The sequence below is a fragment of the Oncorhynchus tshawytscha genome, linkage group LG30, assembly GCF_018296145.1.
Source record: "Oncorhynchus tshawytscha isolate Ot180627B linkage group LG30, Otsh_v2.0, whole genome shotgun sequence".
NCBI classification, from domain to species: domain Eukaryota; kingdom Metazoa; phylum Chordata; class Actinopteri; order Salmoniformes; family Salmonidae; genus Oncorhynchus; species Oncorhynchus tshawytscha.
Window position 1 is genome coordinate 13,843,994 of NC_056458.1, and position 16,470 is coordinate 13,860,463.

Below are 16,470 nucleotides of genomic sequence, written 5' to 3' on the forward strand. Positions count from 1 at the left end.
TTTAATTGGCACATGAACCATGAAGGGACCCCCACTGACTCTCACAGCACTTAGACAGGCTGTATTTAGCATTTTGATTGCTGGTGTTGACATTGAACTGACAAAGTAGACGTTGCTCAATCATAGATAACACAGAGGGAAACATGCCCTGGAAGAGTGTTACTTGTCATGACCATGTTGGATTGAGCGTTTGAGGGTTCCATCTTTCAGACTGCTGGGCTCAGAGGTGGCCTCTGTCAGGGTATTTGATTGGCTCTGGAGGCTGAGGTCAGGTCATGGGTCACTAGGGCATCTTTGTCTGTCTGTAGCTGGTAGGCTTGGTCTGGTGTGAGGAGGAAGTAATTACAGTACATTTCAAACACATCCATTAACCCCCCACACACACACACACGCACACGTAATGATTTCACAGATTCAAACTTTTCACATGATTTTTGAGAAAAATGCTGTATTTAAAAATACAAGATTAGTGTTTGTATTTCCTATCCACACAGTGTAGGATTGGAGAATCTCTCTGACATCAATGAGACTACAGCGTTTGCTACAGTACATCATTAATTTATCTCCTCATACAAGTATTTGCTAGACGATAGAGTTAGAGTTAAATCTAGACTTGGTGTCTTCTATCGTAATCGCTCCTCTTTCACCCCAGCTGCCAAACTAACCTTGATTCAGATGACCATCCTACCCATGCTAGATTACGGAGAAGTAATTTATAGATCGGCAGGTAAGGGTGCTCTTGACCGGCTAGATGTTCTTTACCATTATTGTCGACACAGAGCCCCCCCGATCCATCACGACTGAACTGTCGACGTGATCGCCCGATGTGGTCTCAACAGGCTATTCTGTTACGATATCACAAAGAACCATCTACTAGCCCCGACCCGCTAGCTTTTCTGAACGCTGTGTCCCCCGCTCGCCTAGCATAGTAGTGACCGAACAGCATCCTGAATCACCTATTGCTGCTCTTTTGACCCTATTATCACTCGGCTACGCAGCTGTTGCCCCCTGGACTGTTTCAATAACACGGTACCTCTTTTTGTTTACCTGTCGGCCCCAGCCTCGAACTCAGGTCCTGTATGTAACTAATTGACCTGCTCTGCCCATTCATCACCATTTACCCATTGTTGTCTTAGCTCTCCTGATCAACACCTGTGATTGCATTATGCCTCTCTCTAATGTCAATATGCCTTGTCTACTGCTGTCTTGGCTAGTTTTTGTTTTTATTGTTTTACTTCACTGTAGAGCCCTCAGTCCCGCTCAAAATGCCTTAGATATCTCTTTCATCCCACCCCACACACATGCAGAGACCTCACCTAGGTTAACTGATTCCTCCAGAGGCGAAACCTCTCTCATCGTCACCCAACACATAGGTTTACCTCTACTGTACTCACCTCCTACCATACCCTTGTCTGTACATTATGCCTTGAATCTATTCTACCACGCCCAGAAACCTGCTCCTCTTATTCTCTGTCCCCAATGTACTAGACGACTAGTTTTTATAGCCTTTAGCCGTACCCTTATCCTATTCCTCCTCTCTTCCTCTGGTGAGGAAGAGGAAAACGCAGGCCCTGTAGCGCCTGGGGAATAGGAGTGGAACTGGGGGCTATCATTTGTTGGTTTCATGCATGTTAACACCAGAAGCCTCCTCCCTAAGTTCATTTTTTTTCACTGCTTTAGCACACTCCGCCAACCCTGATGTACTAGCCGTGTCTGAATCCTAGCTTAGGAAGGCCACCAAAAAATGTTGAAATTTCCATCCCCAACTACAACATTTTCCGCCATGATAGAACTGCCAAAGGGCGTGGAGTTGCAATCTACTGCAGAGACCGCCTGCAGAGTTCTGTCATGCTATCCAGCTCTGTGCCCAAACAGTTCGAGCTTCTACTTTTAAAAAATCCACCTAGAGACACTCTAGACCCAAACTGTTACAAACCTATATCTACCAGACCCTGCCTTTTCTAAGGTCTTCGAGAGCCAAGTTAACAAACAGATCACCAACCATTTTGAATCCCACCGTACCTTCTCCGCTATGCAATCTGGTTTCCGAGCTGGTCATGGGTGCACCTCAGCCACGCTCAAGGTCCTAAACGATATCATAACCGCCATTGATAAAAGACAATACTGTGCAGCCGTCTTCATCGATCTGGCCAAGGCTTTTGACTCTGTCAATCACCGCATTCTTATCGGCGGACTCAACAGCCTTGGTTTCTCAAATGACTGCCTCACCTGGTTCACCAACTACTTCTCAGATAGAGTTCAGTGTGTCAAATCGGAGGGTCTGTTTTCCAGACCTCTCGCAGTATCTATGGGGCTGCCACAGAGTTCAATTCTCGGGCCGACTCTTTTCTCTGTATACATCAATGATGTCGCTGGTGATTATCTGATCCACCTCTACGCAGACGATACCATTCTGTATACTTCTGGCCCTTCTTTGGACACTGTGTGAACAAACCTCCAGACGAGCTTTAATGCCATACAACTCCCCTTCCGTGCCCTCCAACTGCTCTTAAATGCAAGTAAAACTGAATGCATGCTCTTCAACCGATTGCTGCCCATACCCTCCCGCCCGATTAGCATCACTACTCTGGACGGTTCTGACTTAGAATATGTAGACAACTACAAATACCTAGGTCTCTGGCTAGACTGTAAACTCTCCTTCCAGACTCACACTAAGCATCTCCAATCCAAAATTAAATCTAGAATCGGCTTCCTATTTCGCAACAAAGCATCTTTCACTATTGCTGCCAAACATACCCTCGTAAAATCGACTGATTTCATTTACAAAATAGCCTCCAACACTCTACTCAGCAAATTGGATGCAGTCTATCACAGTGCCAAAGCCCCATATACTACCCACCACTGCGACCTGTATGCTCTCGTTGGCTGGCCCTCGCTTCATATTCTTCGCCAAACCCACTGGCTCCAGGTCATCTACAAGTCTTTGATAGGTAAAGCCCCACCCTATCTCAGCTCACTGGTCTCCATAGCAGCACCCACCCGCAGCACGCAGGTATATTTCACTGGTCACCCTCAAAACCAACTCTTCCTTTGGCTGCATTTCCTCCAGTTGTCTTCTGCCAATGACTGGAACGAATTGCAAAAATCACTAAAGTTGGAGACCCATATCTCCCTCACTAACTTTAAGCATCATCTGTCAGAGCAGCTTACAGATCATTGCACCTGTACATAGCCCATCTGTAAATAGCCCACCCAACTACCTCATCCCCATATTGTTATTTATTTTTTCTACTCCTTTGCACCCCAATATCTCTACTTGCACATTCATCTTCTGCACATCTATCACTCCAGTGTTTAATATCTATATTGTAATTATTTTGCAACTATGGCCTATTTATTGCCTTACCTCCCTAATCTTACTTCATTTGCACACACTGTATATATTATTTTCTATTGTGTTATTGACTGTATGTTTGTTTATTCCATGTGTAACTCTGTGTTGTTTGTGTCGCTTTGCTTTACCTTGACCAGGTCACAGTTTTAAATGAGAACTTGTTCTCAACTGGCCTACCTGTTTAAATAAAGGGGAAATCAAAAATTAATTTAAAAAAACATTCGGCCATCAGAATTTCTACCAGTGGTCCTTATAGGACACATCACTGCACTCTATAGTCCTCTATAAACGGGTGATCTCTGTATACCTGTCGCAAGACCCACTGGTTGATGCTTATTTATAAAACCCTCTTAGGCCTCACCCCCCCCCAACCTGAGGTATCTACTGCATCCCTCATCCTCCACATACAACACCCATTCGGCCAGTCACAATCTGTTAAAGGTCCCCAAAGCACACACATCCCTGGGTCTCTCCTCTTTTCAGTTCGCTGCAGCTAACAACTGGAACAAGCTGCAACAAACACTCAAACTGGACAGTTTTATCTCAATCTCTTCATTCAAAGACTCAATCATGGACACTATTGCTGACCATTGTGGCTGCTTTGTGTGATGTTTTGTTGTCACTACCTGCTTGCCCTTTGTGCTGTTGTCTGTGCCCAATAATGTTTGGACCATGTTTTGTGCTGTTACCATGCTGTGTTGTTATGTGTTGCTGCCTTGCTATGTTGTTGTCTTAGGTCTCTGTTTATGTAATGATCAAATCAAATTTATTTATATAGCCCTTCGTACATCAGCTGATATCTCAAAGTGCTGTACAGAAACCCAGCCTAAAACCCCAAACAGCAAGCAATGCAGGTGTAGAAGCACGGTGGCTAGGAAAAACTCCCTAGAAAGGCCAAAACCTAGGAAGAAACCTAGAGAGGAACCAGGCTATGTGGGGTGGCCAGTCCTCTTCTGGCTGTGCCGGGTGGAGATTATAACAGAACATGGCCAAGATGTTCAAATGTTCATAAATGACCAGCATGGTCAAATAATAATAATCACAGGCAGAACAGTTTAAACTGGAGCAGCAGCACAGCCAGGTGGACTGGGGACAGCAACTTTTCGGAGTCAAAAATCATGTCAGGTAGTCCTGATTAGCATGGTCCTGTTTAAATCACGGGCTATAACAGGTCCTCCGAAAAATCTGAGAGATGGAAAAAAGTTCCATGCGCCAGAATTGTTAAAGCATACTTAAATTCACACGGACACCGGATAGGACAGGAGAAGTACTCCAGATATGACAAACTGACCCTAGCCCCCTGATGATTTTTATAGCTTATTAACGTGACAAAGTTGCAAACTACTGCAAAAATGACATAAATACTGGAGGCTGAGACAGGAGGGGGTCAGGAGGAAAGGTATAACCCCACCCACTTTGCCAAGATAATAGCACAGCCCCCTAGATTCACACCACTAGAGGGATATCTTCTAGACCACCAACTTTACCATCCTGAGACAAGGCCCCCGAGTATAGCCCACAGGAAGATAGAGGGATCCCATCCTGACTGCGTCTCCAAACTGACCCTAGCCCCCCGACACAAACTACTGCAGCATAAATACTGGAGGCTGAGACAGGAGGGGTCAGGAGGATATAACCCCACCCACTTTGCCAAAGCCACGGCACAACCCAAGGGGGGGCGCCAACCCAGACAGGAAGATCACATCAGTGACTCAACCCAGACAAGTGACGCACCCCTCCTAGGGACAGTATGAAAGAGCCCTAGTAAGCCAGTGACTCAGCCCCTGTAATATGGTTAGAGGCAGAGAATCCCAGTGGAAAGAGGGGAACCGGCCAGGCAGAGACAGCAAGGGTGGTTCGTTGCTCCAGAGCCTTTCCGTTCACCTTCACACTCCTGGACCAGACTACACTCAATCATATGACCCACTGAAGAGATGAGTCTTCAGTAAAGACTTAAAGGTTGAGACCGAGTTTGTGTCTCTCACATGGGTAGGCAGACCATTCCATAAAAATTGAGCTCTATAGGAGAAAGCACAACAATGTTGTGTTGTCTCTTGTCGTGTCTTTGACTCATTAAATGTGAAGACTTATTTATATCAAATCAGTTCTCTAGGTTTAATTATTAAGTGATGAAACTAACAATGTAAACATTAATTAACTAGGAAGTCGGGCACCATGGAAAAAGTTGAGATTAAAGTTATAATTTTCCGAATATAAATCTTCAGATATTTTAATATCTAATCAATTAGTATTCTATTAATGAATTATTCATTGTTACCTCAGTCTCATTCCAAACAACGGAAAATTATTGGTTATCTGCACGAACCCTAGTTTCCATAATGAATCAGCAATATACAAATTGGTTTAATTATTTATTTACTAACTAACTAAATAATCACTGAAATACATAAAACAAACATTAGATATTGGTTACTAACAATGATAAAGTCCCTAGTGGGCTAAGCGGATATGACGGCTTGGTAGACAAAGGAAAGGGGTGGGGACTGAGAGAACGGGAAAGACAAAATGGATTCACTTCACACATTCTATAATTATATTCATTGAAATGCTAATCCTTTGCACATGAACGGCCGCTCATTCTGAAAGAAATTGCAATGTATATATTTACACCTGGATGTCGTTGTTGTCTCTCCGTTAAACACTTGATCGTCCTGTAGAGATCATCAGTCTCTGGTTAACTTTCCGAGGAGTCACAATGTCTTTCGTGGTTGTAGGGGGTTAGAATGGATACTTCAGAGTACCATTTGGAAATGTTCTCATAGGATAGATGTTTCGGCGGTTGTTGGTATTCTCGTTCTAGACTTTTAAGTCATTTCTAGCTGCAGACTAGTAATTATACGTCTATGATTTGCTCTTATTCTGTCGTGATCAATAGTCTCAGAGTTGAACCATTTCCAGCCGTGTAGCCAAACTACAGCTGCATGGTCTCCGATGGCCCATGGAATTGTAGCCATTCCAATGTGGAGACTCCTGTGCCGGCATTCTCTGACTTGTTAAGCATTCGAGACGTCTGGCTTACCGTGGGTCTCTTTGGCATGAAATGTACATTTCGTCACAGGTGGTGACGCCCAACGTAATGTCTATGCCATTGAGTTGGTTAATTTTATATGAAAACCCATTCTCTCATTTTGAAGGTTAACATGACATTACATTTAACAATATTTAGATGTAAACCTGACAGCTTGGAAATGTACACTTTAAGAGATACAGTTATGTGTTTCCTGTCCTTCATGAGATCACCAAATGAAACACACTCGCCATAACTGTCCCTTTAAGTGTCCACGGACCATTCCCACATTCTCAAAAGTAGAAATATTGTTTAGTTCTCCCCATTTTGGGTATTAGGAGTTTTGAATAAAATAAGGTCTTTGTTCTGGTAGACTCTCTCAGTACTGCATGGCAGTTTCTACCAGGTATTTATGACCTGTCGTAAATTCATAAAACTAGAGAGAGGGCTATGATCTTCCCCCAGGGCACGTCATGACACTCTCTTGTCGTGATGTGTGTGTGTGTGTGTGTGTGTGTGTGTGTTGTCCTATATTTATTTATTTTATTTTTAATCCCAGCCCCCGCAGGATGTCTTTTGGTAGGCCGTCATTGTAAATAAGAATTTGTTCTTAACTGACTTGCCTAGTTAAAAAGGTTAAATAAATACATTTGTTTTCTGTGAGGGATGAGGAGCTATCTCTGACAGTTTGCCTTCACATGACGATATAACAACCTACCAGCATCAGACTGAGGTACGTCAGGTAGGCCAAAACAATCTGAGATATAACTTTTTATTTGTTAGACTTTTATCGTGTATTTATTGCAGGATACGTACATAATATTCATTGAGAGTATAAAACATTAGGAACACAAGGTGTCGAAAGCGTTCCGAACGTACAACCATATCCCGTTTAAAGGCACTTAAATATTTTGTCTGCCCAATCACCCACTGAATGGCACACACACAATCCATTTCTCAAGGCTTAGAGATCCTTCTTTAACCTGTCTCCTCCCCTTCATCCACACTGATTGAAGTGGATTTAACAGGTGATATCAATAAGGGATCATAGCTTTCACCTGGTCAGTCTATCTCATGGAAAGACAGGTGTTCCTAATGTTTGTACACTCAGTGCTGTATATAAATCAAACATTAAAATTGCCTTGTAAAGCTCTTATACATTGATCCATTGTTTATGAGGTGGTTGGCAAGAACGTTTTCTATAGATGATCTTTATATGCCCAAATCATCTCTACAGTCTGCTGGTTGTACAGAATCACAAACTCCCAACGCATGCAATATATAAAATGTAATCCAAATGAAATTATAAATAGAGAGAGAGAGTACTTTAATCCACATTATGGGCTCCCGAGTGGTGCAGTCGTCTAAGGCACTGCATCTTAGTGCTAGAGGGGTCACTACAGACCCTGGTTCGATTCCAGGCTGTATCACAACCGGCCGTGATTGGGAGTACCATAGGGCGGTACACAATTGGCCCAGCTTCGTCCGGGTTTGGTCCGGGTAGGCCGTCATTGTAAATAAAAGTTTGTTCTTAATTGTCTTGCCTAGTTAAATAACGGTTAAATAAAAATTATGTAGTCTGGATATTGTCATTGGAAAGCAACACAGCTTCAGTCTGGAGCCTGAGTTTGTGACTATTTCTTCTCTGGTTTGCTCCTGACTGTATTTGCCAGTCCACAAAGATCTTATCTAATTCAGTTACAAGGTAGAACCAAACAAGATATATTATGTATACTTCAGTTTTCTGGTTTTATTAACATCAAGTCTTGTTATGCTGTTATGTGCAGCACTTCAACCAGAGCGATACAAAGATCATGGAACAGATGTCTGTTCTGTTGATCTCATCTGTAGGTTTTTGTTGAGAAGTCACTTTTTATTTACTCATTGTTGGAGTCTGCTCAGGCCTTCCTCTCACAATGTGCCACTATGGATCAGAAGACGGCAAAGGAAGTCGGCAGGATATGGCAAAACCAATTATCAGATCGTTAAGTCAAGAAATTAGCAGTACTGGTGCGTGGGTAAAATCACTGGTGAAGCCAAGTCGGTAAAAAAAGCCATATTACATGTTGTGATAATTGCATTGTTTGCTCTATAGCCCGTTAAGTCATATGCCTTGTGACTGTGATATACTGTGTCGGCCCAAGGCCGAGACAATAAGAAGACACTGGCAGATAAAATTAAACCACATCTTTGCTTCATCAGAAAACCGGAGAGCAACATCTGTCCTGTGAAGTCCACAAAGCATATTGCATGTAACAAACAGTTATATGACCTACAGCATGGTCAAGCCAGTTAATGTTTCTGACATTTTCGGACTGCTAAACAACTGTTGATTTAGAACCATGGAGAGTTACCTCAAGTTGCAAAGAAAACAGGAGCTGCCTTCACTATTCCAGCAACATTTCAAAATCAACATTTTACATAATCAAATCACCCATGCTTAGTCTACTACAGTGATAACTAAAAGATACAAAAAAATATTTAGTCCAATCAACTTAAGCTAAATATGATGTGGCTGTCCATGGTTCTGATTTGTGTGTGTGTGTGTGTGTGCGCAAGCAGAAAAAACATTTACCCTACTTGTAGAGAAAAGCCAATCCTCTTCTCTTTCATGTTGCAGTAACGGTCTATGACTCTGTCATGCAGTAAAGGGTCTATGACTCTTATTTTTTTATTGTCCAAGACTAAAATGTTAGCTTGCTAGCCTAACTTCCTTTCATGGGAACGTTAGCCAGTTAACATTAGCCTTCTACATCTAGCTACATATTGAACTTCCTTCCTCTCAGGCAAGGGTCACAATGTATGAATTCATGGTTGGATCAGAATCACCATTATATTTATTGGCCAGTACGGAGAATTAAGTAAAACCACAAGTCCAAATCCCTATCTCCATCCATGGCTAATTTAGGAAAGGGCTAATTGTAGCTAGCTAGCTAGCTCCAGAGAACAACAAAACAACGAGATGCAACAATTCAAGTTGTTCCTGTCAATTACGTATTGCTCTCGAAGGGATGTGATTGGAGTGAAGCCAAATCCAAACTGGCTTCCCTTGACACTTTATTTTTATTTTTGGTGCACCGGAACCATTCACAGCTGAACTCACTCAGTTTAGCTCAACACTGATTGGTTATTATTTTATACTTTGTTTATCAAGGGAGGCCAAATGCTCGCTGGCTTCCCTTACGTTTAATGCTACGGGTGGCAACAAAGTCATATTCTTTTTGACCAGACCGCATCAGATGGCCTACACATGCAGAGACAGAGGGGTGCTGTTTTGCTCACTCGAATGCTTTCTCTAGTGAGATACTAGATTAATTATGTTATATGTTTCATTTTATTTTTCTTGGCTTCCCTTGGCATCCATGAATACACACCACTGGGAATGAGTTATGTGTTCCTGGTTGGGAAGAAAATGCTAATCACATAATTAGCTAGATCCATTGTCATTGACTCTGCAGTGAGATCTGCCCCTCCTGTTCCTCTGCCTTTCCTCTCTGTAGGTATGAGTCCTCAGCAGCAGAGTACCAGTCGCTGGGTGTCGAGGCAGGCTGCAGTGGCTGCAGACATGTGGGAGAGAGTGATGTCACGCAGTGTCCAGCGCCACAAACACATGCAGTGTACACGGATGGGTGGGCATACAACGCGAACGTCTAGCAACCCAAAGGTTGCGTGTTCGAATCTCATCACAGAAAACTTCAGCAATTTATCTTATTAGCAACTTTGCAACAATTTACTACTTTTTAATAACTACTTAGCATGTTAACTAACCCTTCCCCTAACCTTAATCCCAAACCTTAACTTTAACCCATAACCCCTAGCCTAGCCAACTAGCTAACGTTAGCCACAACAAATTGGAATTCGTAACATATCATACTAATTTAAGTGTCACAGATTTACATTTACAATATTGGCCCAGGTTGAGTCCAGGTTGGCCCACACAAAATTGCATTAAGATTGTTCAGCCTTCCTATTGGTCAACAAAAGATGGTCTGTCTCTGGTTGTCAAATTGGAAGGCTGCACCCTTCCTCTCTTCCATCAGCGTCAATCAGAGGTGTGGTTAAGCACAATCATCAATGGTAGAAATTACACTGCCATTACATGGTTGCTAAAATTCTATCATGTTCGCCTAATTTCAGTTTGTGACAAAACAAGCAAAAAATGTCTGAGAGAAATGCTGTGTAGAGAATCATTGTACCATCTAAATCTAAATATTGTTTGAAGCTGGTGGACAAAACCGAAACTAAGGGGCTCAAAAGTGGGGAGGGGATGGGGAGTAAATCCAGGGGGGGGAAGAGTTGTTTAGATTCAGCATAAGTGTTGTTGCAATTCGTTCAGCTTCAACAATGTTTTATTTTTTATATAACCTTTATTTAACTAGGCAAGTAAACAAGGGGGAAGCATCTTAGAAATAGTTCCTTTAATGCAGGGGTTCTCAAACCTTTTGGGGCCGGGGACCTGTTTTGTGATAGCAAATTCCTCAGGGACCCCCTCATAATCAGAACACAACAGGTGAGATTAAAAATAGCATACAAGGAGTTTTACTATGACTTTGGCATTGCATGGCCGGACGAACCAAGTCTCGGGCCCAGGGAAAGAACATTGCCTCTGCAATTCTACAGAGTTTGTCATGTAGCAGAGAGATGTTTTATTGTTGGCAGGATATTAGCTTTAAAGCTGCAATCTTAGAGATGTGTGTGCTGCAGTGTTTTGTGTTTCCCTGTTGCAGGAGTCCACTGAGGAGAGGCTGAGGCAGTTACTGGAGGTCCACAGGCACCTTGGGCCCAGGTCCCAGCATTGATTTGCCATGCTTTGTGCAAAGCATTGATCTCCAGGTTAAATCTGCCATGCTACATAGCTGTGCTTGCTTGATTTACAATGCTGTTTGTTTTATTTCCATGGGAATGTGCCATATTGCCCAACAGAGTGCCATACTACAGTCGTGGCCAATTTGAGAATGACACAAATATTAATTTTCAAAGAGATCATCAAGAACTTCAAGGAGAGCGGTTCAATTGTTGTAATGAATGCTTCAGAGCGCCCAAGAAAGTCCAGCAAGCACCTGGGCTGTCTCCTAAAGTTGATTCAGCTGCGGGATCGGGGCACCACCAGTACAGAGCTTGCTCAGGAATGGAAGCAGGCAGGTGTGAGTGCATCTGCACGCACAGTGAGGCAAAGACTTTTGGAGGATGGCCTGGTGTCAAGAAGGGCAGCATGGAAGCCACTTCTCTCCAGGAAAAACATCAGGGACAGACTAATATTCTGCAAAAGGTACAGGGATTGGACTGCTGAGGACTGGGGTAAAATCATTTTCTCTGATGAATCCCCTTTCTGATTGTTCGGGGCATCCGGAAAAGGTGAGCACTACCATCAGTCCTGTATCATGACAACAGTAAAGCATCCTGAGACCATTCATGTGTGGGGTTGCTTCTCAGTCAAGGGAGTGGGCTCACTCACAATTTTGCCTAAGAATACAGCCATGAATAAAAGAATTGTACCAACACATCCTCCGAGAGCAACTTCTCCCAACCATCCAGGAACAGTTTGGTGACGAACAATGCCTTTTCCAGCATGACGGAGCACCTTGCCATAAGGCAAAAGTGATAACTAAGTGGCTCGGGGAACAAAACATCGATATTTTGGGTCCATTGACAGGAAACGCCTCAGACCTTAATCCCATTGAGAACTTGTGGTCAATCCTCAAGAGGCGGGTGGACAAACTAAATCACACAATTTCTGACAAACTCCAAGCATTGATTATGCAAGAATGAGCTGCCATCAGTCAGGATGTGGCCCAGAAGTTAATTGACAGCATGCCAGGGCGGATTGCAGAGGTCTTGAAAAAGAAGGGTCAACACTGCAAATATTGACTCTATGCATCAGCTTCATGTAATTGTCAATAAAAGCCTTTGACACTTGTGAAATGCTTGTAATTATACTTCAGTTTTCCATAGTAACATCTGACACAAATATCTAAAGACACTGAAGCAGCAAACTTTGTGAAAATTAATATTTGTGTCATTCTCAAAACCTTTGGCCACGACTGTACATTAAGTAAGCCATCAATCCCAGACCACTTATTGGGATCATCCTCAGATGAAAGTGCTCTACCAGGCACTTGGTATGATTGGATTATTACAGTATAACAAGAATGTGTGATATACACTGTCTAAGATGAAGAGACAGAAATTAGCTCTTTGTCACTGCAAAAAAGTCTGCATGCACCTGAAGTGAGGACATTATATGGTGCTGATCTAAACATGTCCATATTTCCCTCCTTTCCCCAGCTGATCTGAACAACACCAGGTTCTCTGCCTATCGAACAATACATGAAGCTGCGACGTGTACAACGGGCCTTGAGATGTGTAATTTAGCAGACGCTCTTATCCAGAGCGACTTAGTAGCAATTAGGGTTAAGTGCCTTGCTCAAGGACACATCAACAGATTTTTCACCTAGTCGCCTCAGGGATTCAAACCAGCAACCTTTCAGTTACTGTCCCAATGCTCTTAACCACTAGGCTACCTGCCTCCCCTACTTCTGAGTATTTTGTATATTGCATTACACTGGGCTGACTCTGTACCGGCACCCCCCTGTATATATTGTTATTTTTACTGCTCCTCTTTAATTACTTGTTTCTTTTATCTCTTATTCTTATCTGTATTTTTTGAAACTGCATTGTTGGTTAAGGGCTCGTAAGTAAGCATTTCACTGTAAGGTTGTATTCCGCGCATGTGACTAATTAAATTGGATTTGAACTACACTCCATTGTATTTTGTAACAAGATACTTTCGAAAGCTGTACTTTAGTATTTTCAAAATACAAAATCATTTTCAAAACCATTTCGTTATAACGGTTCACAATTTTGTGGCTGTCACGACTTTTGCCGAAGTCGGTCCCTCTCCTTATTCTGGCAGCGTTCGGCGGTCGACGTCACCGGTCTTCTAGCCATCGACTATCCACCTTTCATTTTCCATTTGTTTTGTCTTGTTTTCCCACACACCTGGTTTACATTCCCTCATTACTTGTTGTGTATTTAACCCTCTGTTCCCCCCATGTCTGTGTGTAAAATTGTTTGTTGTAAAGTGCTGGTGCACTCTGACTGGTTCGCAACGGGATATTTTTGTACCCATATTTTGTTGTTCTGGGTGCCGTTGGTTTTGCATATTAAACTGCTCCGGTTATTACCCAGTTCTGCTCTCCTGCTCCTGACTTCCCTGCAGCCAGTCATGCACCCCTTACAGTGGCTTCCTTTCACCCTGCATTGGTATTAAAAGTCTGATGGCACTATGGTGTGATAAGAGCATCTGCTAAATGGATATGTAAAAATGAACAATTGCATGCAGAGTATTGCTCTGAGGAGCTCCGCCCCAAAACAAGGTCAATGACAATACCCAGTGTGCTTTGCAGTTGTTAATTTTCACATACACATTTACATTTGTCATTTAGCAGATGCTCTTATCCAGAGTGACAGTGCTCCCATATGTCTTGCTCCCAGACAGACTAAATAACTTTTTTGCTCTCTTTGAGGACGATACAGTGCCACTGACACGGCCCGCTACCAAAACCTGCGGGCTCTCCTTCACTGCAGCTGACGTGAGTAAAACTTCCTGACGGGCTGCCCCCAGGTGGCGAGGGTAGGTAACAACATCTCCACCCCGCTGATCCTCAACACTGGGGCCCCACAAAGGTGTGTTCTGAGCCCTCTCCTGTACTCGCTGTTCACCCACGACTGCGTGGCCATGCACGCCTCCAACTCAATCATCAAGTTTGCGGACGACACTACAGTGGTAGGCTTGATTACCAACAACGACGAGATGGCTTACAGGGAGGAGGTGAGGGCCCTCGGAGTGTGGTGTCAGGAAAATAACCTCACACTCAATGTCAACAAAACAAAGAGATGATTGTGGACTTCAGGAAACAGCAGAGGGAGCACCCCCCCTATCCACATCGACGGGACAGTAGTAAGTTTAAAGTTCCTCGGCGTACACATCACGGACAAACTGAGTTGGTCCACCCACACAGACAGCGTGGTGAAGAAATTTGGCTTGTCACCAAAAGCACTCACAAACTTCTACAGATGCACAATCGAGAGCATCCTGTCGGGCTGTATACGGCAACTGCTCCACCCACAACCGTAAGGCTCTCCAGAGGGTAGTGAGGTCTGCACAACGTATCACCGGGGGCAAACTACCTGCCCTCCAGGACCCCTACACCACCCGATGTCACAGGAAGGCCATAAAGATCATCAAGGACAACAACCACTCGAGCCACTGCCTGTTCACCCCGCTATCATCCAGAAGACGAGGTCAGTATAGGTGCATCAAAGCTGGGACCGAGAGACTGAAAAACAGCTTCTATCTCAAGGCCATCAGACTGTTAAACAGCCACCACTAACATTGAGTGGCTGCTGCCAGCATACTGACTCAACTCCAGCCACTTTAATAATGGGAATTGATGGAAATTTAAGTAAAAATGTATCACTAGCCACATTAAACAATGACACTTAATATAATGTTTACATACCCTACATTACTCATCTCATATGTATATACTGTACTCATTTAAACTGCTGCATCTTGCTGCATCTTGCCATCTTTATATAATACATGTATCACTAGCCACTTTAAACTATGCCACTTTATGTTTATATACCCTACATTACTCATCTCATATGTATGTACTGTACTCTATACCATCTACTGCATCTTGCCTATGCCGTTCTGTACCATCACTCATTCATAAATCTTTATGTACATATTCTTTATCCCTTTGTGTATAAAGTAGTAGTTGTGGAATTGTTAGATTACTCGTTGGTTATTACTGCATTGTCGGAACTAGAAGTACAAGCATTTCGCTACACTCGCATTAACATCTGCTAACCATGTGTATGTGACAAATAAAATTTGATTTGCATTCAACACCGACGCATGTCTTGTATTCAAGATCCTTAATGGCCTGGCTCCCCCTCCACTCAATATTTTTGTTAAACAGAAAACCCAGACATATGGCAGCAGATCCACAAGGTCTGCCATGAGAGGTGACTGTATAGTTCCCCTAAGGAAAAACACCTTTAGTAAATCTGCATTCTCTGTGAGAGCTTCCCATGTCTGGAATGCACTGCCATCAGACACACATAACTGCACCACATATCACACTTTCACAAAATGCTTGAAGACTTGGCTAAAGGTCAATCAGATTTGTGAACATGATCCCTAGCTGTGTGTTGCCGCTTTCCATGTTGTCTGTTGTCTGTAGCTTGTGAGGTGTGGAAACACTTTGTTGCTTTTATGAATTTTGTCTTGCTGCTTTTTGTTCTATGTTGCTCTGTCTGTATGCTATGTCTTGCTTGTCCTATGTTGCTATGTCTTGCTTGTTCTATGTTACTATTGTCTATATTGTAATTGTTTTTAATAACCTGCCCAGGGACTGCGGTTGAAAATTAGCCGGCTGGCTAAAACCGGCACTTTTACTGAAACGTTGATTAATGTGCACTGTCCCTGTAAAAATAAAAAATAAACTCTGAAACTTGGAACTAATGTAGATAAACAACAACATATCACAGTCAAAGCAAGTAAGAAGTTTTTGAGAATGTCGTTGATTTTCGTCCGGCTACTTGCAAATGTATTTTCGTATTTTAAAATACATGTATTTGAATTAAATACAATACTTTGGTCTTTAGGGTATTTTGTAGTTGTATTTTGCCATTTATGCTCATCCTTGTCTGTGTCCTATTTCCTGTCTAAGGGGAGGATGTTCTGGCAGGTGTCTGGTCCTGGTGGATGTGCTGACCAGCAACACCTCAGTGCCCTGCTCCAGGAGCTCATCCAGGTCCCACGGCAGCCAGGAGAGGTGGCCGGGGTGGCCTTCGGAGGGAGCAACGTGGAGCCCAGTGTGGCCAGCTGCTTTTGCATGGTGAGCTAGGATTTACGTTGGTCAAAATAAGCATTTAGCTATTACTGTTAAGTACAGCCCAAGGTTTTCCCCATGTTAGTCGCTGTTATAGTACAATATTACAAGAAGGGTAGAAATAAAAATCCAATCTGTGTTAAAAACTCTCATTGGATTATCTCCAATCTTGATGTGTGATG